Source organism: Dasypus novemcinctus, chromosome 5 (assembly GCF_030445035.2).
Source record: "Dasypus novemcinctus isolate mDasNov1 chromosome 5, mDasNov1.1.hap2, whole genome shotgun sequence".
In the NCBI taxonomy this organism is placed as follows: Eukaryota; Metazoa; Chordata; class Mammalia; order Cingulata; family Dasypodidae; genus Dasypus; species Dasypus novemcinctus.
Genome location: NC_080677.1, coordinates 106238552 through 106263188, shown reverse-complemented (window position 1 = coordinate 106263188; position 24637 = coordinate 106238552). Strand labels below are relative to the sequence as shown.

General features: G+C 40.3%; 1 long non-coding RNA gene across 2 annotated transcripts in view; it reads left to right on the top strand.

The window, feature by feature from the left end:
* LOC105747411 (uncharacterized) overlaps nt 1-24637 on the top strand; it is a 62169-nt gene that overhangs the window by 28471 nt on the left and 9061 nt on the right. The window contains exons 3-4 of one of the 2 annotated variants that reach the window (XR_009185880.2): nt 7822-7960; nt 10766-11190. This is a non-coding gene — a long non-coding RNA (uncharacterized lncRNA). Of the gene's footprint in view, nt 1-7821; nt 7961-10765; nt 11191-24637 lie in introns of those variants that run through there. The other variant, XR_011648859.1, reaches the window with a different exon arrangement.

Here is a 24637-nt window from a genome sequence, read left to right as displayed (position 1 = left end):
CTGGAGTTTTTTTTACAAGCAGAAGAAATTTGAACACAGTCAAGAATGCCAGAGGGCAGCAAAAGCCAGAAATTAGTGGAAACCAGAAGAGCAGACACAAGAAGCAAGAGATCACCATGGGGCAGGAGACAGAGGTGCAAGCCCAGGAACCCCAAGGACTGTGGCAAGCCAGCACTGGAGCGGTACAGACTTTGGGGAGAAAGCATGTTCTTACCAACTCCTTGATTTTGAATTTATAACCTTTGAAACCATAAAACAATAAATTCCTGTTATTTAAGCCAATCCATTGCATGCTATTTGTCATAATTGCTTGGCAAACAAAGGCAGCATGCATCTTGAAATACTATAGTTTACTTTTTAAAAAACTTTATGAAATTGGAATTAAGCATTATGTATTCCTTCATATGGCTTTTTTTCTCAACATTACGTTTGTGAGGTCATCAATGTATTATCATGTGCTATAGTTGGTTCATTTTCATTGTAGTAGAGTATTCCGTTAAATGAGTATACCACAATCTATCTATTCCACTGTAGATGTACATTTTTTAAAAAACTTTTTAAAAATTTTTATTGAAGAATATTATTCATACGTGAGTGTACATAAACAGTAACTGTATAGTAAAGGTGGTAAACTTACAAAAAAATATATAACATCATACAAGGGTCCCATACATCACCCCACTACCAATACCTTACATTGTTATGAGACTTTTGTTACAAATTGTGAAAGAATATCATAAAAATCTTACTAATAACTATAGTCTGTATCTTATATTTGGTGTATTTTCCCCCAACCCATCCTTTTATTATTTTTTAAATATAGTTTCACAGAAGTTCTGATCTTACAAAACAATCATTCTATGTGTAGAATTCCCATACAACATCACTTCACCAACATATCAGACTGTGGTGGAACATTTGTTACAGATTATCAGATAATATCATCAGACTTTTACCACCAAAAAGTGGCACATTTTTTCCATACTTCCCCATTATCAACACAGTCCATCTTTGGCATAGATACATAAATATTATAGTATTGCTGTTAACCACAATCCATAGGTCGCACCAAATGTATTTTTCCCATGCTTCTCTACCTTCCCACCACCCTGCAATAGTGACATACATCTGATCTAGCTCACAGAAGGACACACTTGTATGTGTATCATCAACCACAGTTCTCATCCACCTCTGGGTTTACTGTTATTTGGTCCCTAGATTAGCTTTCTTTCAATTGACATTATATCCCCAGACTACCCTTTCCAGTCACTTTTCTATTTATAAACCAGCTGCTACTCACTGTAATGTATTACCATTAACTATATCCATTTCCACACTTTTATTGTCAAGTTAATTAAAACTTCTAGATACATTAAGCATCAGTAGTACTTCTCAGCCCTCCTCTTAACTCCTTGAAGAATCCACCACCTACCACCAAGGCTTGAAGATATTTTCCTACATTTTCTTCTAGGAGTTTTATGGTTCTTGCTTTTATATTTAGGTCTTTGATCCATTTTGAGTTAACTTTCGTATAAGATATGAGATAAGGGTCCTCTTTCTTTCTTTTGTCTGTGAATATCCAGTTCTCCCAGCACCATTTGTTAAATAGACTGAATGCCCAAGGTGCATGGCTTGTCAAGCTTGTCAAAAATCACTTGACCATAGATTTGAGATCTGTTTCTGAACCATCAAGCCGGTTCTTTGTGTCTATCTTTACGTCAAAACCATGTTGTGGGAAGTGGACTCGGCCCAATGGAGAGGACATCCGCCTACTACATGGGAGGTCTGCGGTTCAAACCCCAGGCCTCCTTGACCGTGTGGAGCTGGCCCATGCGTAGAGCTGATGCGCACAAGAGTGCCATGCCACTCAGGGGTGTCCCCCGCATAGGGGAGCCCCACATGCAAGGAGTGTGTCCCGTAAGGAGAGCTGCCCAGCGCGAAAGGAAGTGCAGCCTGCCCAAGAATGGCACTGCACACACAGAGAGCTGACGCAACAAAAAGAAGCGCAGATTCCTGGTGCTGCTGATAAGGATAGAAGCGATCACAAAAGAACACACAGTTAATGGACACAGAGAACAGACAACTGTGGGGGGGGAGGGGAGAGAAATTAATTTTAAAAAATCTTTTTAAAAATACCATGTTGCTTTTACCACTGTAGTTAGGGAATATGATTTAAAGTCTGAAAGTGAGAGTATACCAACTTTGCTTTTCCTTTTTAAGATGATTCTGGCTATTCAGAACCCCTCACCCTTACAAATAAATTTGATAATTTTTTTTCCATTTGTTTAAAAAATGCTGGTGGAATTTTTATCAGGATTGCATGGAATCTGTATATCAGTTTGGGTAGAATTGACATTTTAATTGTATTTAGTCTTTCAATCCATGAGCATGGACTGTTCTTCCAATTATTTAGGTCTTTTTTATTTTCTTTTAACAATGCAGTGTAGTTTTCTGAAGACAAGTGCTTTACAACCTTGGTTAAGTTTATTCCTAAATATTTGATTCTTTCAGTCACTATTGTAAATTTTTTCCTGACTTCCTCCTCAGACTGCACATTTCTAGTGTCTTTTAAAGACTATTACTCTGGCTGTTTTTGGATACTGTATGCGTGGAATATCTTTTTTTTTTTCAGACTTTCACTTTCAGCCTATTGATATCCTTGGGTCTAAGGTGAGTCTCTTGTAAATAGGTGTAAATAGCATATAGGTAGCTCATATTTTTTTTATCCATTCCATCAGTCTGCTTTTGACTGGGGAATTTAATCCATTAGGATTCAATGTTATTATTTTAAGGGCAGTTTTTATTTCACCCATTTTGACCTTTGGGTTTTATCTGTCATTTTATTTTCACCACTCTTTTGACACTTTTAGTTATTTTTACTAATATAATTTTCATTTCTAGACTCTCTTCCAAGCCTTGCTTGCCTGTCTTTTCTTTTCAGTCTGTAGCACATTCTTTAGTTTTCCCTGCAAAGCCAGTTTCTTTGCTATAAACTCTCTGTTTCTGTTTATCTGTGAATATTCTAAACTTGCCCTCATTTTTTAAAAAGAAATCTTGCTGGATGTAAGATTCTTGGCTGGCAGTTTTCCTCTTGCAGTATTTTAAATATATCACACCATTGCTTCTTGTCTCCATGGTTTCTGATGAGAAATCAGCACTTAATCTTATTGAGCATCCCTTTTATGTTATGCGTTGCTTTTCTCTTGCTACTCTCAAATTTCTCTTTGTCTTTGGCATTTGATGTTTTGTTTAGTCTGTGTCTCAGAATTGGTCTATTCAGATTTATTCAGATGGGAGTTTGTTGTGCTTCTTGGACATGGATATCTATGTCCTCCAGTAGGGTCAGGAAATTTTTTACCATTATTTCTGCCCCTTCTTCTTTCTCTTCTCCTTCTGGGACACCCATGACAGGTATGTTTGTCTGTATTTTGCTGTCATTCAGGTCCCTGAGAACTTGTTCAGTTTTTTCCATTCTTTTCTTCATCTGTTCTTTTGTATGTTTGCTTTCAGAGGCCATGCCTTCGAGGTCACCAATGCTTTCTTCTGCCTCCTCAGATCTGCTGTTATATGCCTCCAGTGTATTTTTCATTACATTTACTGTGCCTTTCATCCCCATAAAATCTGCTATTTTTCTATGTATGCTTTCAAATTCTTCTTTGTGCTCACCCAATATCTTCTTAATATCCTTAATATCTTTAGCCATCTCATTGAATTTATTACGGATGTTTGAACATCTATGATTAGTTGTCTCAACTCCTTTATGTCATCTGGAGGCTTATCTTTTTCCTTTGATAGGGTCATATCTCCCTGTTTCTTGGTATCAATTGTAATTTTTTGTTGGTGTCTTGGCATCTGGCTTACTAGATGTATTTTTTTAAAGATTTATTTATTTATTTATTTATTTCTCTCCCTTCCCCCCCACCCTGGTTGTCTGTTCTCTGTGTCTATTTGCTGCATCTTCTTTGTCTGCTTCTGTTGTTGTCAGCGACACGGGAATCTGTGTTTCTTTTTGTTGCGTCATCTTGTTGTGTCAGCTCTCTGTGTGGGTGGCGCCATTCTTAGGCAGGCTGCACTTTCTTTCGGGCTGGGTGGCTCTCCTTACGGGGCGCACTCCTTGCGCGTGGGGCTCCCCTATGCGGGGACACCCCTTCGTGGCAGGGCACTCCTTGCGCGCATCAGCACTGCATCACCAGCTCCACATGGGTCCAGGAAGCCCAGGGTTTGAACCACAGACCTCCCTTGTGGTAGACGGACACCCTAACCACTGGGCCAAAGTCTGTTTCCCTAGTTTAGGGCTTTCTTGTCCTTTCTCCCTTGTTAGTTGTATAGTAGGAGCCAAGAATGTAGTTGGTGCTGTAAGCTGTGGAGGCTGAAACTGCCCACATTGCTCCAGGGACCAATGAAGCTTCTTCTACCTTTCTCCTTTGTCAGGGGTAGGAACAGAGCCACGGCCATGTGTAATAATCTAAGTCATGCAGGACAAGACTGTCTGTAGTTGCCCAGAGAGACTTATGAAGCTTCATGCCCTTTGCTCCCCTGCCTAGAGTAGGAATATGGAGTTGCAAGTGTGGGCAGCAGTCTATGCCATGAGGGTCTGAAATGACTGCAGTTGCCTGAATAAACAGACATCGTGCCCCCCACTCTGGCCAGGGACTGTCTGGACTACCCAACAATGTAATTCATATGGGTGGAATGCGCCTGCAGTTGCCCTGAGAGGCTGAGGGAGTACTGTCCCTTCTGCCATTGAGGCAGTAGAAACAGAACGAACAATGCCCAACTGTTCAGTGTCTGTAGGCCGAAAGTACCCACCATTGCCTGGAGAGGCTGAGGAAACACCAGCCCCCTCCTATCCTATTAGCGTTTGGGGTTGGATCTGTAGGTACTCATCAATCCAGGCTGTGCAGGCCAAAAGTGCCTTCCATTGTCCAGAAAGGCTGAGAAAACAGTTTCCCTTCTACCTTACTTGGGGGCAGGGATGGAGCTATAGGTATCCGACTATTCAGTCTGTGTTGGCTGAAAGAACAGCAGTTACCTAGGAGACTGAGGAAACACAGCTTCCCTCTTATTCTATTGGGGGGTATGGATGGAGCTAAAGGTACCCGAGTATCCAGTCTGTGTGGACTGAAACACCTGCAGTTTCCCAGACAGGCTGAAGAAACCCCAGCCCTCTCCTAACCTGTAAGGTTGGAGGGATGGGGATGGAATTGAAGGCACACAACAAACCAGTTTGTGTGGTCTGAAAGTGCCTGCAGTTGCCCAGAGAAGGTGAGGAAACACAGCTCCTTTCATATCTTATTGGGGTATGGGGATGGAGCCCCAGGTGTCTGTATATTCAGTCTGTGTTGGCCCAAAATACTTGCAGTTACCTGGAGAGGCTGGCGTAGTTCCCACCAGCTTCCTCCCTGCCATAGGTGAGACAGAAGCCTAGACAAGGGCTGCAATCTGATCTGGGTGGAAAGAAGCCAGTCCCTAAGGGCACTGTGATTTTCAATCAGTCCAGCTTCCCCTCACACTGGGGGTAGAGTCAAAATGGTGGCTACCAGCCTCTTTCTGACTTGGACAGGTTCATACTTTAGCTGTTCTTTGGGTTATGCTCTAGCCAGCTGAAATTACCAATTAGTAGCTTAAGTCAGCAGCCAACTGTAGCAGTATGATATTATTGATGAATTCCAAAAAGTAATATTGGATTATGTTTGTAAACTGATCTTTTCCTCTGGGCATATTAGATTATATTGGATTCATAGGTTTACTTCATTAAGTAATTATGTAAACCTCTTGTGCCAGTAGGGCGTTGATTCCCCACCCTTTGCTGGGTGGAGACTCACAGATAAAAGGCATGGCAAAGGGCAGAGTTGAGAGTTTTTAATGTTGGAGTTTCAATGTTGGAGTCTTATGCTGAAGCTGGAGTCCCAGAGAGAGAGACAGAGCTGTTTGCCTGACAGTCTACAGCTGACCTTGTGGAGAGAGGCAAAGCCTAGAGAGCCTCATAGTTTACAGCTGACCTTGTGGAGAAAACAGAGGCGCTGAGCCCAGAGGAACCCAGGAAGCCTGGGACCCTCACAGACATCGGCAGCCATCTTGCTCCAACATGTGAAAATAGACTTTGGTGAGAGAAGTAACTTATGTTTTATGGCCTGGTATCTGTAAGCTCCACCCCAAATAAATACCCTTTATGAAAACCAACCAATTTCTAGTATTTTGTATCAGCACCCCTTTGGCTGACTAATATAACAACTGTCTCTTCCTCCCCTGTTTTTGGGGAAATGGAGCTTCCAACTCTAGCCACAGAATAGTTCCAAAGGCAGCTTGCACGGTCAGAGTATGGTGTGGCCTGTAGTTCCCAGGGAGGCTGGTGCAGGTCCCCCAGCTTCCTCCCTGTCAGCAGTGGGGCTGGAACTTAGGCTACAGCTTCAATCCGATCTGGATGGAAACAAGCCGGTCTCTGCCAGTACTGTGATTTCCAGTCTGCTGCACTTCCCCTCATGTCAGGGATGGAGTTAAAATGATGGCTACCAACACTGTTCTGATTTGAACAGGTTCAGGTCAGAATTTTAACTATTCTTAGGATTATACATTAGCCAGCTGAATTTACTAATCAGTAGCTGAAGTTGGTACCCAACTGTCTCTTCCTACCCTGTTTTGGAAAATGGACCTTCCAATTCCAGCCAAGGAACAGATCTCAAGGCAACTTTGCCACCAGCAGAGAATGGGCACCAGCCTCCGCAGCGTATAGTGCTCTACTCATGAATCTTCTCTGCAGTTAGGCAGTCTCCTTCTTCAATTCTCTTAAAGATGTTGCAGGATGCTCTTCTGGTCTCCTGGGTCCTCCAAACAGGTGCTTTAGATAGCTCTGCGTGATTACTAACTGCTCTATATGATGAGCTAACGCCTGGAGCTCCTTACTCTGCTGCCTTCTTGCTGCTTTCTGTACATTTGGTTTTATGGCAGATTGTATTTTCCAAGGTTGGGTCATAAAAATGCCATGTACTTCTCTCTGGTTCTCTTGGGATCCTTGAACTTGGAACCCAGCCACCATGCTGTGAGGAAGCCCAAGCCACCACATGGAAAGGCAACATGCCTTCTGAGTTAAAAGCCCCAGCTAAGTTCCCACTCAACAGCCAGCATCAACTGCCAGAAGTATGAGTGAACAAGCTTTCAACTGATTCCATCCCCTCCCCATCAAGTCACAGCCTTTGAGTCTTACTAGCAAAGGCCCCAGACATTGTGGAGCTGAGACAAGGCTTTCCCTCTATGCCTTTTCCATAACCTAACCCACAGAATCTATAAGCATAGTAAAATGGTTATTGTTTTATGCCATTAAGGTTGGAATGTTCTGTTACACAGCAGTAGTGTCTAGGACAGACCTGCATCTGCTTTTTAGGTATTACAAATAAACCTTCACGTGCATTCATTTCTGTTGGGAATATATATATAGATGTCATGGGTTATGAATATCTTTAATTTGGGTAGATTATGCCAAACTTTTCCCAAAGTGGTTGTACTTATTTAGATTCCCACCAGCATTACATGATAATTCTAGTTGGTCCACATTGCCATCAACGTTTGTTAGTCAACGTTTTTAATTTTAGTCATTCTGTTGGGTGGGTAGGAGTATCTCATGATTTGTTAAAAAAAATTTTAAATTAAAGTTAATAGATCACAAGGAATGTTACATTAAAAAACATTAAAAAACAATAAACACAAGAGGTTTATTATGATTTTAATTTCCCTGATTTCCAATGAGGTTGAGCATTTATCAGTCATTGGAGCATTTATCAGTCATTTGATCATAAAGATATTTTTTCCTATATTTTCTTCTAGGATCCTGTTTGCCTTATCTTTCACATTAATATGAGCAATTCCAGGAGGTACTGTGATGATGTCATCTTGTCTTCCCTCAAGTCTTCTTTTGGAAATGTTGCTATTTATACCCCATCCTTATAAAAAATGAAGTAGAAGGGTAAGTGAATATCTGGATCTGGAATATCCTCTAACTACCAGAACGTATGAGTTCTAAACTGCAAACCAAATGATAAAATCAAAATCATAAGGCCTTGAAGATTAAAATTGTATTCTTCAAGCAGCCAAATCCAAACTGGGACTGAATCTCTACAGAACATCCTATATTACCCATTCATTTGGTTATTCCCAGTTCAGCCCTCTCCTCCAAACCAAGTTCTAGGCTTGCCACCCTTTTCATTGTGATAGTCAGACAAAATTAAACTTTCCCACTTCCATCCTGTTCTTTTTTTTTTTTTTTTTAAAGATTTATTTATTTATTTAATGTCCCCCCCTCCCCTGGTTGTCTGTTCTTGGTGTCTATTTGTTGCGTCTTGTTTCTTTGTCTGCTTTTTGTTTCTTTGTCCGCTTCTGTTGTCTTGTTTCTTTGTCTGCTTTTTGTTTCTTTGTCCGCTTCTGTTGTCGTCAGCGGCACAGGAAGTGTGGGCGGCGCCATTCCTGGGCAGGCTGCACTTTCTTTTCACGCTGGGCGGCTTTCCTCACGGGCGCACTCCTTGCGCGTGGGGCTCCCCCACGCGGGGGACACCCTTGCGTGGCAGGGCACTCCTTGCGCGCATCAGCGCTGCGCATGGCCAGCTCCACACGGGTCAAGGAGGCCCGGGGTTTGAACCGCGGACCTCCCATATGGTAGACGGACGCCCTAACCGCTGGGCCAAAGTCCGTTTCCCATCCATCCTATTCTTGTGGCCAAGACAAGGTAATTAAGAGGAATATCTTTTTTGGACCCTGGATTCCCAACTTTGGGAGCAAACATGAGGATGTTAGTGTATTTTACTTGTAACTGTAGATCTTCCCATCTTGGTTTTTTAGTTCCCCTAGAAGGATTAGGATAAATTCTCTTCTCAGAGGTTACTACCCATGGGGTTCCAAAGAAGTTGGATTTTCAGCCTGCTCTTCTCTAAAGATATGAGATCAATTTTTTCTTCCTGTCCATGACAGACAGATGGGAAATTCTTTTCAGCTACCCTAATGTCTATAGCTACAGATTCCATTATTCACTCATTTCCCTTCCCCTTTCTTCTCTTCCATATTCCTTCAATCTAAAAATAAATTATAATTAAACACACTCCCCTCCAATTAAAAAAAAAACGCTCCCATGCATTATTTATCTTAAGGGTTTTCAGCCTCCACCTCATATTGGTGTAAAAATTTTCTAAGGCTAGAAATGCAAGAGATAGAAAAGGGGTCAGAACGTAATGGGAGCGTAGTAAGTGCTCAAAGAAAGGAATTGTGATTGGTTAGGAAGTAGGTGGTAGAGGTGGGTTTTTTTCCCAACAATGCAGCCCAGAAGTGCTTGGGCACTCACAGGCTGTCACCTCCCTCACACTCCCAGCTTCCAAAAAGGACATTTCTCAGGAGAAGTTCCCTATAGGAGGTGCTGGTGGTACAATGCTCAGGAGGATCCCAGAACTTCAGCTTTAACCAGTTATTCAGGGAATAGTGTTGCTGCTTTTCTACAAGACTTGGTTCTACCAACCCAGGGTGCAAAGTGGAAAGAGAACAAATAACTTCTCTTCACTGACAGCGTGATTGATAGTTATACCTTTCTAGTCTCCAGATCAGAATTCACAAAGATGAGAAAGAATGAATAGAAGAGAGTTCCATGTGGTCATAAACTAGCAGTCCAGAAAAGCAGCCAAAGACTCTATCCTGTTTGAATTTTTTTTTTTTTTTTTTAATTTAATTCCCCCCCTCCCCCGTTGTCTGTTCTTGGTGTCTCTTTGCTGCGTCTTGTTTCTTTGTCCGCTTCTGTTGTCATCAGCGGCACGGGAAGTGTGGGCGGCGCCATTCCTGGGCAGGCTGCTCTTTCTTTTCACGCTGGGCGGCTTTCCTCACGGGCGCACTCCTTGCGCGTGGGGCTCCCTCACGCGGGGGACACCCTTGCGTGGCACGGCACTCCTTGCGCGCAGCAGCACTGCGCATGGCCAGCTCCACATGGGTCAAGGAGGCCCGGGGTTTGAACCGCGGACCTCCCATATGGTAGACGGACGCCCTAACCACTGGGCCAAAGTCCGTTTCCCTGAATTTTTTTTTGTTTAACCTTGTTTTGTTGTGTACCATTTCATTGTACCTGTATAGTCCATGTATCTGTAATATTTTAAAGCTAAGAGACTTCTTGTTGCTCCCTACTGGTGCTCAAGTAAATTAAAATTAAAATAGCTACCATTTAAAATATAACCCAACCTTAGTGGCAATGCTCCAAAATGTGCTCATCAATTTCAATGAAAGAGTTGTTAATATAGGGAAAAGTGGAAGGTGTGGAGAGTGGGGTATAGGGGAATCCCTTATATTTTTTTATGCAATCTAATTATCTTTTAAAAACAAATTAAAAATATATTAAAAAGTAGCTACTATTTATTCATTATCTACCATGGGGCAGGTACAGGACCAGATGTTTTTTACATATATAAAATCTCATGAAATTGCTGCAATAACTTCAGGGGTAGGTAGATATTGCTGTTTCTATTATAAAATCAAAAGACAATAAAATTGAGGCTAAGGAGGACAGGATTACAACACAGGTCTGTCTGACTTCTAAGTCTAAGCACTTAGCACTTCTGTTAGTGAATTTGTCAATGGGGCATTATTTTGGAAGCCTCTTAGAGAACCAGTCCACCCTACACAATTATTCCTAAGTACTGGTGCCAGTGTTAAAGACCTCCTCTATTTAATCACATTCACTGAAAATGCCCATTTTTTTTCCTTATCTCAAAAGAACTCTTACCCACCCACTTTTTTTTTTTAGGTACCAGGAGCGGGGGATTGAACCCTGGTCCTCATATGTGGGAAACCAGCACTCAACCACTGCACATCAGCTTCCCTGAGTTGGTTTTTCATTTGTTTTGCTTGTTGTTGTTGCTTTTGTTTGGTTGGTTTTTTTGCAGGCACCGGAATAGAACTGGGACCTCCCATGTGGGAAGCAGGTGCTCAACCACTTGGGCCACATTCACTCCCCACCCATCTTTTATTTTTCTCATCAATGATCTTTTTCTTCCCCACTCTTAGAAACAAAATGATTGGCTGGATGAGTCACTGTTGTAAGCCATTGTGGCAATTCTCTGGTTCCTCCCAGAGAAACTTTTATCAAGACCTCAGTTATTTTTCTCCTTTATCCAATTTGTTTGTCTTTTTTCCTGCAAAAAGAAAATAAAATGAAATTCTGTTCCTACAAATCTGAAATTAGAGGGAGTTGCCTCTAATTGCCTCTAAACTCTTTCTTGGGTTAAGACAGGAATGACAATATTTGAAAAGATTTGGAAGTCCTAGGAAAGGTTTTTAAGGAGGGGGTTTGCTTTAATAGTCTGTATCTGTCCCAGCCCAGGTCCATTGCTTTTTTTTAAAGGTTCCTTCCTGCCAGGTCCTCAGCGGCCAAATGCTGCCCCCTGCCTGCCCAGCAGAGGCCTTGCTGCCAGGACATGCCCAGTGCTTTGGCCCAGTGCTTTGGCTAGTGCATCTGGTCCTTTGGTCAGGTGTTTTAGGAGGCAGCCAGCTAACTTGATGACTGTGTTTGTCAATGGACCTCTGTACAGCGCTTAATCTATCTCTACCTTACACTGCAGCCTAGAACTTTCATGGAGAGGGAATGAGCCTAAAATAAGACTCAGGTTTCATTAACACCAATGAGAACATGATGGCCCATTCAAAGTGGTGTTGGCTCTGTGAAATGATCCCAGAAGAGGTTGCAGTGAAGGTGAAAGGAGAAATAACATGTTGGTGGGAGGTAGCCAAATTATTGCTTTGCAGGGCGCTTGCTCTGGGATCCCTGACAGGAAGAAGGGCCCAGTCAGGACAGAAGAGAAGATGCTCCTCTCTTGGGATGCAGCTTGGGAGGGACCTGTCTATTTCTCTTTAGGTCTCAGTGCTTAGGGATTACCATGGGAAAGGTGCTCATAAAACAATGGAATCAGTTCCTAAGACAAAAAGAAAACAGCTAACTAACATTAGTTTATTCATTAGAAAACTGAAGTTCCACAGCAAATAAGTGACAGAGTTTGGCTTAACTCACGGTTTTTCTAGGCTTTTCAACTGTGTCCTCCCACTCTGTCTTTCCTAGGGTAGGATAGATGCTGCAGCAGGCAGTTGAGAGAATGGAGTATCCATGTCTTTTTTTTTTTTTTTAGTGCTCCTCCCATATCCTTCTTTTTCCTCCTTCAGACTTTCCCCTTTTTTCTCCTACTCCATGAATTTTTTTTTTTTAAGATTTATTTCTTTCTCTCCCCTTTCCCCCCATTGTCTGCCCTCTGTGTCCATTCATTGTGTGTTCTTCTGTGTCTGCTTGCATTGTCAGGCAGCACCAGGAAACTGCATCTCTTTTTTCTTGCATCATCTTGTTGGGTCAACTCTCCATGTGTGTGGTGCCGCTCCTGGGTGGGCTGCGCTTTTTTTCACATGGGGTGGCTCTCCTTGTGGGGCGCACTCCTTGCGCATGGGGCTCCCCTATGTGGGGGTGCCCCTGCATGGCATGGCACTCCTTGTGCATGGCAGCACTGTGCATGGGCCAGTTTACCACATGGGTCAGGAGGCCCTGGGTATTGAACCCTGGACCCTCCATATGGTAGGTAGATGCTCTATCAGTTGCGCCACATCCACTTCCCATCACTGGCTTGCCTGCCTTTCACTTAGTCCCAGTCCATCACCTGTGATAAGGAATCTCCTTCACTCAAGTCACTTTGGAAATAAAAGGTAGATTTCCCTAAAATGTGGGATTTCCTTAGTACCATAGCTATAAATTAGGAAAAAGGGAATCTTAAATAACACAAATAAGAAAAAGAAAGTTTAAATTTTTGGAGGGCAAGTCTCTAAAACATGTTTTCATAGGTTTCAACATGATGGGAGAAGAAAGATGTATACATATATAAACTTAAATAATACTTAAAACAATCCTATAAGGTAGATACCATCATTGTCATCCCCATTTTATAGATGTGGAAAATTGAAGCATAAAGTCTCACTATTAGTCACTGTTATACTGTCCTGGATGATATACAGGAGATGAACTTTGTGTGTTTCTCAGCCTGAGTCACATCCGCAAGAGAAAACTTGCCCTCACCTTCAAAAGTGTCTGCCTGGAAACAGATGTGTCTCAAGCAGTTGTGCCCCTGCCTACTAGATGGGAGGTCCCAGCTTTGGTTTCCAGTGCCTTCTAAAGAAGACTAGCAAGACAGTGAGTTGATGCAATGAAGTGATGCAAGGAAGAGACACAATGAGAGACATAACAAGTGGGAGCAGAGGTGGCTCAAGCCATTGGACACCTCTCTCCCACAAGGGATGTCCCAGGTTTGGTTCCTGGTGCCTCTTTAAAAAAAAAAAAAGAAGGCAGTTTCACAATGAACAGACACAGAGAGCAGAGAGCCAGCTCAAGCAATTGGGGGGAAGGGGAAATAAATAAATAAATCTTTTTAAAAAATGGCCATTTGAGGGAACACTTACTAACTCATTCTATGATGCCAATGTTACCCTAATACATTACAAGGAAGGAAAACTATGGGCCAATCTCTCATGAAATTAGATACAAAAATCCTCAACAAAATATTAGCAAATTGAATTGAACAATGTATACAAAGAATTATATATGAAAACTGAGTGGGATTTATTAGTTATACAAGGATTTTTCTACATTCAAAAATCAATCAGTGTAATCCACCACATCAACAGGCTGAAAAAGAAAAATCTTATTATCATATCAATTGATACAGAAAAAGCATTTAACAAAACCCAATACCCATTCACAATAAAAATGCTCAGTTAAAACTAGGAATAGAGGAGAACTTCCTTAGCTTGCTAAAAAACATCTACAAAACCCTACAGCCAACATCATACTTCATGGTGAGAATCTGAATTCCTTCTTGCCTAAGACCTAGAACAAGGTAAGGATGTCCTTTCTCACCACTCCTATTCAACATTGTAATGTAAGTCTTAGCTAGTATAATAAGACAAGAAAAGGAAATAAAAGGTATACAGATTGGGAAGGAAGAAATAAAACTGTCTTTACTCACAGAAGACATGATTGTGTACAAAATATTTAAGAATTAATTAACAAAACAAAACAAAACAAAACCTAATAAGAAAGAATAGCAAGGTTGAAGTATACATGGTTAATATACAAAAGTCAATGGCTGACTTCCGGGAAGATGGTGGACTAGAAAGACATGGGACTCTTCTCCTCCAGAAAAATAACTAGAAGACAGGCTGAAACAGCCTGGAAAAAAGATCTTCTAGTGTTCAGGACAGCAGGCAAAGTCTGGACTCTGCCCAGAGGAGAGAGGGACAAAGGAAGGAAATCAGGATGAGAGAACTGTGAGTTGAAACCAGTGACTGCTGCTGCCAGCACCATCCCCCATGCTAAAGACACTTCAGAATTCTCTGGCCTCTGAGCCTATGACTACAGACAAAGGGGGCTCCAGGGGTCTACTACCCCAGGAAAGGGGAGAGAGAGGGACACAGCCTAATGCTGACTCAGCTTCTTACCACAAATTTGTATTGCTCTGTCCCATAAGCCCTTCCAGGCCAGGTGGGACCACACACTGGTTTGTCCTGGGAGCCTGGGAAGGACTGGAGAAATCCCGCCCTTACAACCTCCCTCTCTTCTAGCCCCAGGAAAGGGGAGAGAGAGGGACACAGCCTAAGCCTGACCCAGCTTTTGACTCACAAATTTGGTCTGCTGTGTCCCAGGAGACCTCCAGGCCAGGTGGGGGGCTGTGTCATTGTTTGCCTTGGAGCTATTAAGGGGCTAAAGATATAAAATCCTCCCCATATCCTTCTCTCTACTAAAAGGGACTTGATTGTTGAGGACTCAGAGGGAGTGGAAATATTTCCAACCCCAGAAAAGGGAGGGGGCTTCCAGAGAAGGTTAGAGAACTATCGCAGAGAAAGTTTGAATTAAAGGGCTCAAAGCCACTATATGGGAAACTCTATCACTTGGATCTGGTCTGTGTTGCAACAAATATACTCTGATCAGGCATTGAATTGAGAGCTGCCAAGGAGTTCTATCTGCCAGCAGACCAAGGAAGTGCATGTGAGAAAATTAAATATAATTAGGAGGGGCTTTTTCTGGCCTCAATAACCTCCCTCCCCAAGCCCTAGGAAGTGACTCTACAACCAATGACTACTTCCAGTGCCCAGGTTTGAGCAACCAGTAGGACAATCCTAGCAATCCAGGTCAAGCTAGGAATCAAAGAGCAGTGGTAACACATAGCCTCCTGCCACTAAGTCCCTACAGAAGAGAAAGAAATTGAGCATCTGAATAAACTACATCCTAATCAGAGGCCTAGATTTCAGCAAAAATTTATGAGGCATACTAAGAAAATAGGAGACATGGCCCAAGGAAAAGAATATATCGAAGCCCCAGAAGACTTGCAGAATTTGAGGAGACTAATCAGCGAGATGCACACAAATTTCCAAAATCAAATTAAAGAGTTAAAAGGCAATGAAAAGAAAAAAAAAAAAAAAGAAAGAAAAGAAAAGGCAATATAGTCAAAGAAATAAATGACATCAAGAAGACATTGAGGGGGGCAGAGGACTTGGCGCAGTGGTTAGGGCGTCCGTCTACCACATGGGAGGTCCAAGGTTCAAACCCCAGGCCTCCTTGACCCATGTGGAGCTGGCCCATGCACAGTGCTGATGCATGCAAGGAGTGCCATGCCACGCAGGGGTGTCCCCTGCGTAGCGGAGCCCCACATATAAGGAGTGCACCCCATAAGGAGAGTCACCCAGTGCAAAAGGAAGTGCAGCCTGCCCAGGAATGGTGCCGCACCATGGAGAACTGACACAACAAGATGATGCAATGAAAAGAAACACAGATTCCCTTGCTGCTGACAACAGAAGTGGACAAAGAAGACGCAGCAAATAGACACAGAGAACAGACAACCGGGGTGGGGGAGCAGGAAGGGGAGAGAAATAAATAAATAAATAAATCTTTTTTTAAAAAAAGAAGACATTGAGGGAAGTGGACTTGGCCCTATGGATAGGGCATCCACCTACCACATGGGAGGTCTGTGGTTCAAACCCTGGGCCTCCTTGACCCATGTGGAGCTGGCCCATGCACAGTGCTGATGCATGCAAGGAGTGCCATGCCATGCAGGGGTGTCCCCCGCGTAGGGGAGCCCCACGTACAAGGAGTGCGCCCCATAAGGAGAGCCACCCAGTGCAAAAGAAAGTGCAGCCTGCCCAAGAATGGCGCTGCACACATGGAGAGCTGACACACAAGATGACACGAGAAAAAGAAACACAGATTCCTGGTGCTGCTGATAAGGATAGAAGCGGTCACAGAAGAACACGCAGTGAATCAACACAGAGAGCAGACAACTGGGGGGGTGGGGAAGAGGAGAGAAATAAATCTTTAAAAATAAAAGACATTGAGCAAGCACAAAGAAGAATTTGAAATCCCGAACAGAAATTAACAGAGCTCATGGGTATGAAAGACACAACAGATGAGATCAAAAACACATTTGAGGTATATAACAGCAGACTAGAAATAATAGAAGAAAGAATAAGTGATACTGAAGACAAAACAGCTAAAAATGGAGAGGAAAGAACAGAGAGAAAAGAATGGGAAAAAAATTGATCAGGGGCTCAGAGAGTAGAACAACAACACAAAATGCAACAACATACATGTCATGGAAGTTCCAAAAGGAGAAGAGAAAGGAAAAGGGGCAGAAAGAGTATTTAAGGAAATTGTAGCTGAAAATCTCCCAACTCTCACAAAAGAAATGAACTTACATGTCCAAGAAGCACACCATACACCAATCAGAATAAATCCAAATAGACCTACTCTAAGATACATACTACTCAGAATGTCAAATGTCAAAGAGAAAATTCTCAGAGCAGCAAGGGAGAAGCAAACCATCATGTACAAGGGACATCCAGTGAAACTTAGCACAGATTTCTCTTCAGAAACCTTGGAGGCAAGAAGACAGGGGTATGATATAATTAGGATACTGAAAGAGAAAAATTGCCAGCCGAGAATTCTTTATCCAATAAAATTGTCCTTCAAATATGAAGGTGAGTATAAAATATTCACAAACAGAAACTAAGGAAGTTTGCCAAAAAAAAATCCACCTTTGCAGGAAATATTAAAGGAAGCTTTAGAACCTGAAAGAAAAAGACAGGAGAGACAGGTTTGGAGGAGAGTATAGAAGAGAGAATAGCAGAGAGGATAACCAAAAGAGTAAAAAGACAGACAAAAATAAGATATGCCATATGAAAACCAAAGAATAAAATGGAGGAAGTAAATAGTGCATTTATAGTAATATCATTGAATGTGAATGGATTAAACTCTCCAATCAAAAGATACAGGCTGACAGAATGGATAAAAAACCATGAGCCATCCAATACTGCTTACAAGAAACTCACCTTAGACCCAGGGTTACAAATCAGCTGAAAGTGAAAGGTTGGAAAAAGATACTCCACGTGAATAGTAGCCAGAAAAGAGCAAGGGTAGCTATACTATATAAGACAAAACAGACTTTACATGCAAAAAAGTTATAAGAGATACAGAAAGCCATTATATATTAATAAAAGGGACAATCTACCAGGAAGATATAATAGTCATAAATATCTATGCACCCAACCAGGGTGCCCCAAAATACATGAGACAAACTCTGGAAAAAATGAAGGGAGAAATCAGATATCTCTACAATAATTGTCCAACACTCCACTCACATCATTGGGTAGAACAACTAGACAGAAGATCAACAAGGAAACAGAGAACTTGAACAAAATGATAAATGAGTTAGACCTAACAGATATATACATAACACTGTATCAAAACTCAGCAGTTATACATTCTTCTCAAGTGGCCATGGATTTTTCTCCAGGATAGATCACATGTTAGGGCACAAAGCAACTCTCAATAAATATAAAGATTGAAATTATACAAAGCATCTTCTTAGATCATAATGGGATGAAAGTGGAAATCAATAATAGAGAGGAAAAAAGTAAATTCACAAATGTGTGGAGACTGAGAAACACACTCCTAAATAATCAGTGTGTCAAAGAAGGAATTGCAAGTGAAACCAGTAAATATAGTGAGACAAATGAAAATGAGAACACAACATTATCAAAACTTATAGGATACAGTGAAGGCAGTCTTGAGAGGGAAATTTATATTAAAAAAGAAGGAAGAGCTAAATTCAAAGATTTAACTGAACTAGAGAAACTAGAAAAAGAACAGCAAACAAATCACAAAGCAAGCAGAAGGAAAGAAATAATAAAAATTATAGCAGAAATAAATGAAGTTGAGAACAACAACAAAAAAATAGAGAAAATCAGCAAAACCAAAAGCTAGTTCTTTGAGAAGATCAATAATAAGATATGATGAGAAACTGTATACCAAGACTAGAAAACCTGGATAAAATGGACAAATTCCTAGAAATGCACAACCAACCTATGCCGATGCTACAAGAAATACAACAACTTAACAAACCAATCGCATTTAAGGAGATTGAATCCATCATCAATAATCTCCCAGTAGAGAAAAGTCCAGGACCAGATGGCTTCACCAGTGAATTCTACCAAACATTTTGAAAAGAAGTAACACCAATCCTGTTTAAACTCTTCCAAAAAATTGAAGAGGAGTGAAAATTACCCGACACATTTTAGGAAGACAACATCACTTTAATACCAAAGCCAAATAAATATACCACAAGGAAAGAAAATTGGAGTTGTCCTAAATGATATTGCAGGGACAGATGCTGGACAATATACATCCTGCCATAACCAACTGAATGTACTGGGGGAGAGTGTGAACTACAATGTAAACTATAATCCATGCAGTGTGGCAGTGCTCAAAAGTATATTCACCAAATGCAATGAATGTGCCACAATGATAAAAGAGGTTGTTGATGTGGAAGGAGTGGGGGGAGTGGGGTGTGGGGCATATGGGAACCTCTTATATTTTTTAATGTAACATTTTTTGTGATCTATGTATCTTTAAAGAAAAAGACAACTAAAAAAAGGAAAAAAATTAAAAAGAGAAACAAAGAAAATTACAGATAAATCTCTTTAATGAAGATAGATGCAAAAATTCTCAACAAAATACTTGCCAATCAAACCCAGCAGCATTTCAAAAGACTTATACACCACAACCAAGTGGGATTTATTCCTGGTATGCAAGACTGGTTCAACATAAGAAAATCAATCAACGTAATATACCACATTAACAAATTGAAGGAAAAAAAATACATGATAATATCAATCGATGGAGAAAAGGCATTTGACAAAATCCAGCATCCTTTTTGGATAAAAACACTTCAAAAGATGGAAACTAAAGGAAAATTCCTCAATGTGATAAAGGCATATATGAAAAACCTACAGCCAACATCATACTCAATGGGGAAATTTGAAAGCTTTCCCTCTAAGATCAGGAACGAGACAAGGATGCCCACTCTTACCATTGTTTTTCAATATTGTTTCTAGCTAGGGCAATTGGACAAGAAAAAAAAATTAAAGGCATCCAAATAGGAAAAGAGAAAGTAAAACTCTCACTCTTTGAAGATGACATGATCCTGTACTCAGAAAATCCTTAAGTATCCACGACAAAGCTACTTGGGCTAATAAATGAGTTCAGCAAAGTGGCAGGATACAAGATCAACATGCAAAAATCAGTAATGTTTTTGCATACTGGTACTGAATGATCTGATGAAGAAATTTGAAAAATTCTATTTTCAATAGCAACAAAAAGATTCAAATATCTAGGAATTAATTTAACCAAAAAACTACAAGACCTATATGCAGAAAACCACAAAACAATGCCAAAAGAAATTTTAAAAGACCTGAACAAATGGAAAGACATTCTGTGTTCATGGATTGGGAGAATAAATATCATGAAGATGTCAATCTTACCCAAACTGATTTATAGATTCAATGCAATACCAATCAAAATCCCAACAGCTTACTTTACAGAATTATAAAAGGTTATTACCAAATTCATTTGGAAGGGAAAGTGCACCTGAATAGCCAAAAGCGTTCTAAAAGAGAAGAGTGACATGGGAGGAATTTCGCTGCCTGACCTTGAAACATGTTACAAAGCTACAGCATGGTACTGGCATAAAGATAGATACATCGATCAGTAGAATAGAATTGAGAACCCAGAAATAAACCCTCACCCTATATAGTCAACTGGTTTTTGACAAACCTACCAAGTTAATGTTGATGGGACAAAACCATCTCTTCAACAAATGGGGCTGGGACAACTGGATATCCATAACTAAAAGAATGAAAGAGGACCCCTATCTCATTCTCTATACAAGAATCAAATCAAAATGGATCAAAGACCTAAATATAAAAGCCAGGACCATAAAACTACTAGAAGAAAATGTAGAGAAACATCTTCAAGACCTTGTAGTAGGTGGTGGTTTCTTAAACCTTACACCTAAAGCATGTGAAACAAAAGAAAAAATAGATAAATGGGACCTTCTCAAAATTAAACACCTTTGCACCTCACAGGACTTTGTCAAAAGGTTGAAAAGGCAGCCAACTCAATGGGAGAAAATACTTAGAAATCACATATCTGGTAAGGGTTTAATATCCAGGATATATAAAGAGATGTTACAACTCAATAATAAAAAGACAAATGATCCAATTAAAAAATGGGCCAAAGATGTGAATAGACATTTGTCCAAAGAAGAAATACAAATGGCAAAAAAACACATAAAGAAATGCTCGACATCACTAATGATTAGGGAAATGCAAATCAAAATTACAATGAAATATCATTTCACATCTATCAGAATGGCCACTATTAAAAAGACAGAGAACAACAAGTGTTTTGGAGAGGATGTGGAGAGATAGGGACACTTATTCACTGTTGGTGGGAATGCAGAATGGTACAGCCACTGTGGAGAACTGTTTGGCAGTTCCTAAAGAAGTTGAATATAGACTTGTCACATGACCTGCAATACCACTACTGGTTATATACCAGAAAAATTGAGAGCAGTGACACAGCAGACATCTGCACACCGATGTTCATAGCAACATTATTCATGATTGCCAAAAGTTGGAAACAATCCAGGTATCCATCAACAGATGAATGGATAAACAAACTCTGATCTATTCACACAATGGAATATTATACAGCTGTAGGAAGAAATGAAGTCATAAAGCATATGACTATGTGGATGAACTAGAGGACATTATGTTGAGTGAAGCAAGCCAGGCACAAAAGGACAATTACCTTATGATTGTGTTACAATGAACCAAATATATTGTGTAACATATTGTATGATTTAAAGATTTTTTTATAGTTATTCAGTACATTTAATTGAGAAATGTATATTTTTATTCAACTGTGTTTTCTTTTCATTTTTTAATTGTTCATATTTTCAATTATTAAATGTACAAAATAAAGTTAAAAAAAAAGTCACTTGCTTTCCTTTATACAAGCAATGACCAGTTGGAATCTGGAATTTGCAATTGCACTAAGAAATGAAATACTTATGAATAAATCTAACAAAACATGCACAGGATCTATATGAGGAAAAATTCTGATGAAAGAAATCATAGAAGGTCTAAATAAATAGAGAAATAGCCCATGTAAATGGTTTGGAACAATCAATATTATTAAGATGTCAATTCTTCTCAAATTGATCTACAGATTCAATGCAACCCCAACCCAAATTTCAGCAAGCTATTTTGTAAATATCTATAGTTTATATGGAAAGACAAAACACGTAGAACGGCCAACAAAATACTGAAGAAAAACAAAGTTAGAGGGCTCACACCAACTGATTTTATGACTTACCATAAAACTGCAGTAATCAAGACAGTATGATATTGGTGAAGGATTGCATACACAGATCAATGGAACAGATTAAAGAGCCCAGAAATAGACCCATACAAATATAATCAACTGGTTTTGACAAAAGAGCAAAGATATCTCAATGGAGAAAGCATAGTCTTTAAAAAAATGGTTCTGGAACAATTGGGCATCATATGCAAAAATCAAAATTAAACTAGGTGCAGATCTTCTATATTTTACAAAAATTAATTTTAAATCGATTGTAGAACTAAATGTAAAATGCAAAACTATAAAATTTCTAGAAGGAAGCAAGAAGAAAATCCAGATGACAGTGAAGCTGTTCGATATGGTTTATGAATTTCAAAGATAGATATTGGATTGTGTTTGTAACTGTTCTATACCTGGGCATGATTAAATTATGATTAGGGCTTTGATTGGACCAGGTCAGTAGAACATTGACTCACAGATAACAGGGTGGGGACTCATAGATAAAACTATGTGGCAGAGCAGAGGAGTTAGTTAGAGTTTTGATGTTGCAGTTTTGAGCTAGAGCCTGGGAAGTGAACACATAGGAGAAGAACACAGAGGAATAGAGACTGCTCCTTAGACATGGCAGAAGCCCCTGGGAGAGAGAGAGAACTTTTCACCTGATAGTCTACAACTTGCCTTGGAGAAAGTCCAGCAGTTGAGTCTGGAGAGAAACCCACCCTGGAAATGGAGGAACCCAGGAAGCCTGAACTCTTGGCAGACATTGGCAGTCATCTTGCTCCAACATGTGGAAATAGACTTTGGTGAGGGAAGTAATTTATGCTTTATGGCCTGGTAACTGTAAGTCCTACCCCAAATAAATACCCTTTATAAAAGCCAACAGATTTCTGGTATTTTGCATCAGCACCCCTTTGGCTGACTTAATACACCTTGGGTTTGGCAGTAAATTTTTAGAGCATCACCAAAAGCATGGTCCATGAAAGAAAAAGTTAATAAATTAAAATTTATTAAAATAAAAAATTTCTAGACCCCAGAAACAGCCAAAGTGGATACAACCCCAGGTACTGGTTCTCCTGAGGGCTACAGAGACCCACAGGGATATGGTCATGGCAGATAGCTCTGGAGCTCAGTACCATGTCAGTGGGTCCTACTTTGGAATTTGTGTCCCTGAGTGTGATGGAGTTGGACTCAGATGTGACCTTTCTCACATGCCTCTTCTGTCACTTTAATTGAACCTTTGGTTGGTGCTAGTGTTGGTATATACTCAGGAGATTTGAATCTCTGGACTGTCATGTGCCAGCTGGGCCCTGAGCCTCAGCAGAGTTGCAACTCCTACTCGCTGGTTCATTGGACTTACTCAGGTCAGCTAACAGGGAGGTGAAGATGGTCAATCACCACACCAGGGAAATGAGAGTGCCTACAACAGCAAGCAGGAGTGGAATCCATGTGGAATCTAAGGCCCCTCTCGAAATAGAGGTGGAGTGGACATCACCAACCCAGGGCCCACAGAATGGAGGAATAAAATATGAATTAGAGTGAACTTACTGATATTCTATTATAAAACTTTTGTGACTAATAATAGAAGAAATTGTATCATTTGACAGGAAGAAATTGGCCACAGTAGTTGCTGAGGGCAGGGAGAGGGAAAAGGAGATGTGATGAAGGGGCATTTTTGGGACTTTGGAGTTGTCCTAAATGATATTGCAGGGTCAGATGCTGGATATTATATATTCTACCGTAACCCAGTGAATGTACTGGGGGAGAGTGTGAACTCCAGAGTAAACTATTATCCACGTGGTGCAACAGTGCTCGAAAATATGTTTGCTGAGTGTGATGAGTGTGCCACAATGATAGGGGAGGTCGTTGGTGTCGGAGGAGTGGGATGGGGGGAAGGGGGGTACACAGGAACCGCTTATGTTTTTAATAATGTAATCTTTTTTGTGATGTATGTATCTTCGAAAAAAAACAATTTACAAAAATGATGGGGGTGGGGGGTGGGTTATATGGGAACCTCTTATGCTTTTTTAATGTAATGTTCTATGTGATCTTTAACTTTAATAAAAAAAGTGTTATTAAAAATAAATTTCTGTTCTGAAAAAATACACTATTTAAAGACTTAAAAGACAAGCCACAAACTATGAGAAAATATTTGAAAAGCGCATATATGATAAAGGATTTATATCCAAAATATACACAGAACTCTTAAAGCTCAACAGTTAGCAAAGAACCCAGTTTTAAAAATGGGCAGAAGATATTAACAGACACCTCACCAGAGAAGATATACAGATAGCAAATAAGCATATGAAAAGATGTTCAACATGTTTTGTCATTATGGAATTGCAAATTAAAGCAACAACGAGATACTACTACATACCTATTTGAGTGAATAAAATATGAAAAACTGATAAAATCAATTGCTGACAAGGATATGTAGAGAGCAAGAGGAACTCTCATTCATTGGTGGGAATGCAAAATGGTATAGCCACGTTGGAAGATAGTTTGGCAGTTTTTTAGAAAGCTACACATAGTCTTACCAGAAGATTCAACAATCACGTTTTCTATAGTTACCCAATTGATTTGAAAACTTTTGTCTACACAAAAGCCTGCTTTAATCATCATCATCCAAAACAGGAAGCAACCAAGATGTTTGTCAGTGTGAAAGGATAAATTGTGCTGTGTCCTTATAATAGAATGTTATTCAGTAATAAAAAGAAATGAACTATCAAGTCATGAAAGGTCATGTATGAATCTTAAATGCATATTGCTAAGTGAAAGAAGCCAGTCTGATTGCAGGTACATGACATTCTGGAAAAGGCAATACTATAGCAAAGGTAAAAAGATCAGCAGTTGCCTGATGTTTGGGGGATGGCGAGGGGTTGAATAGATGGAGAACCA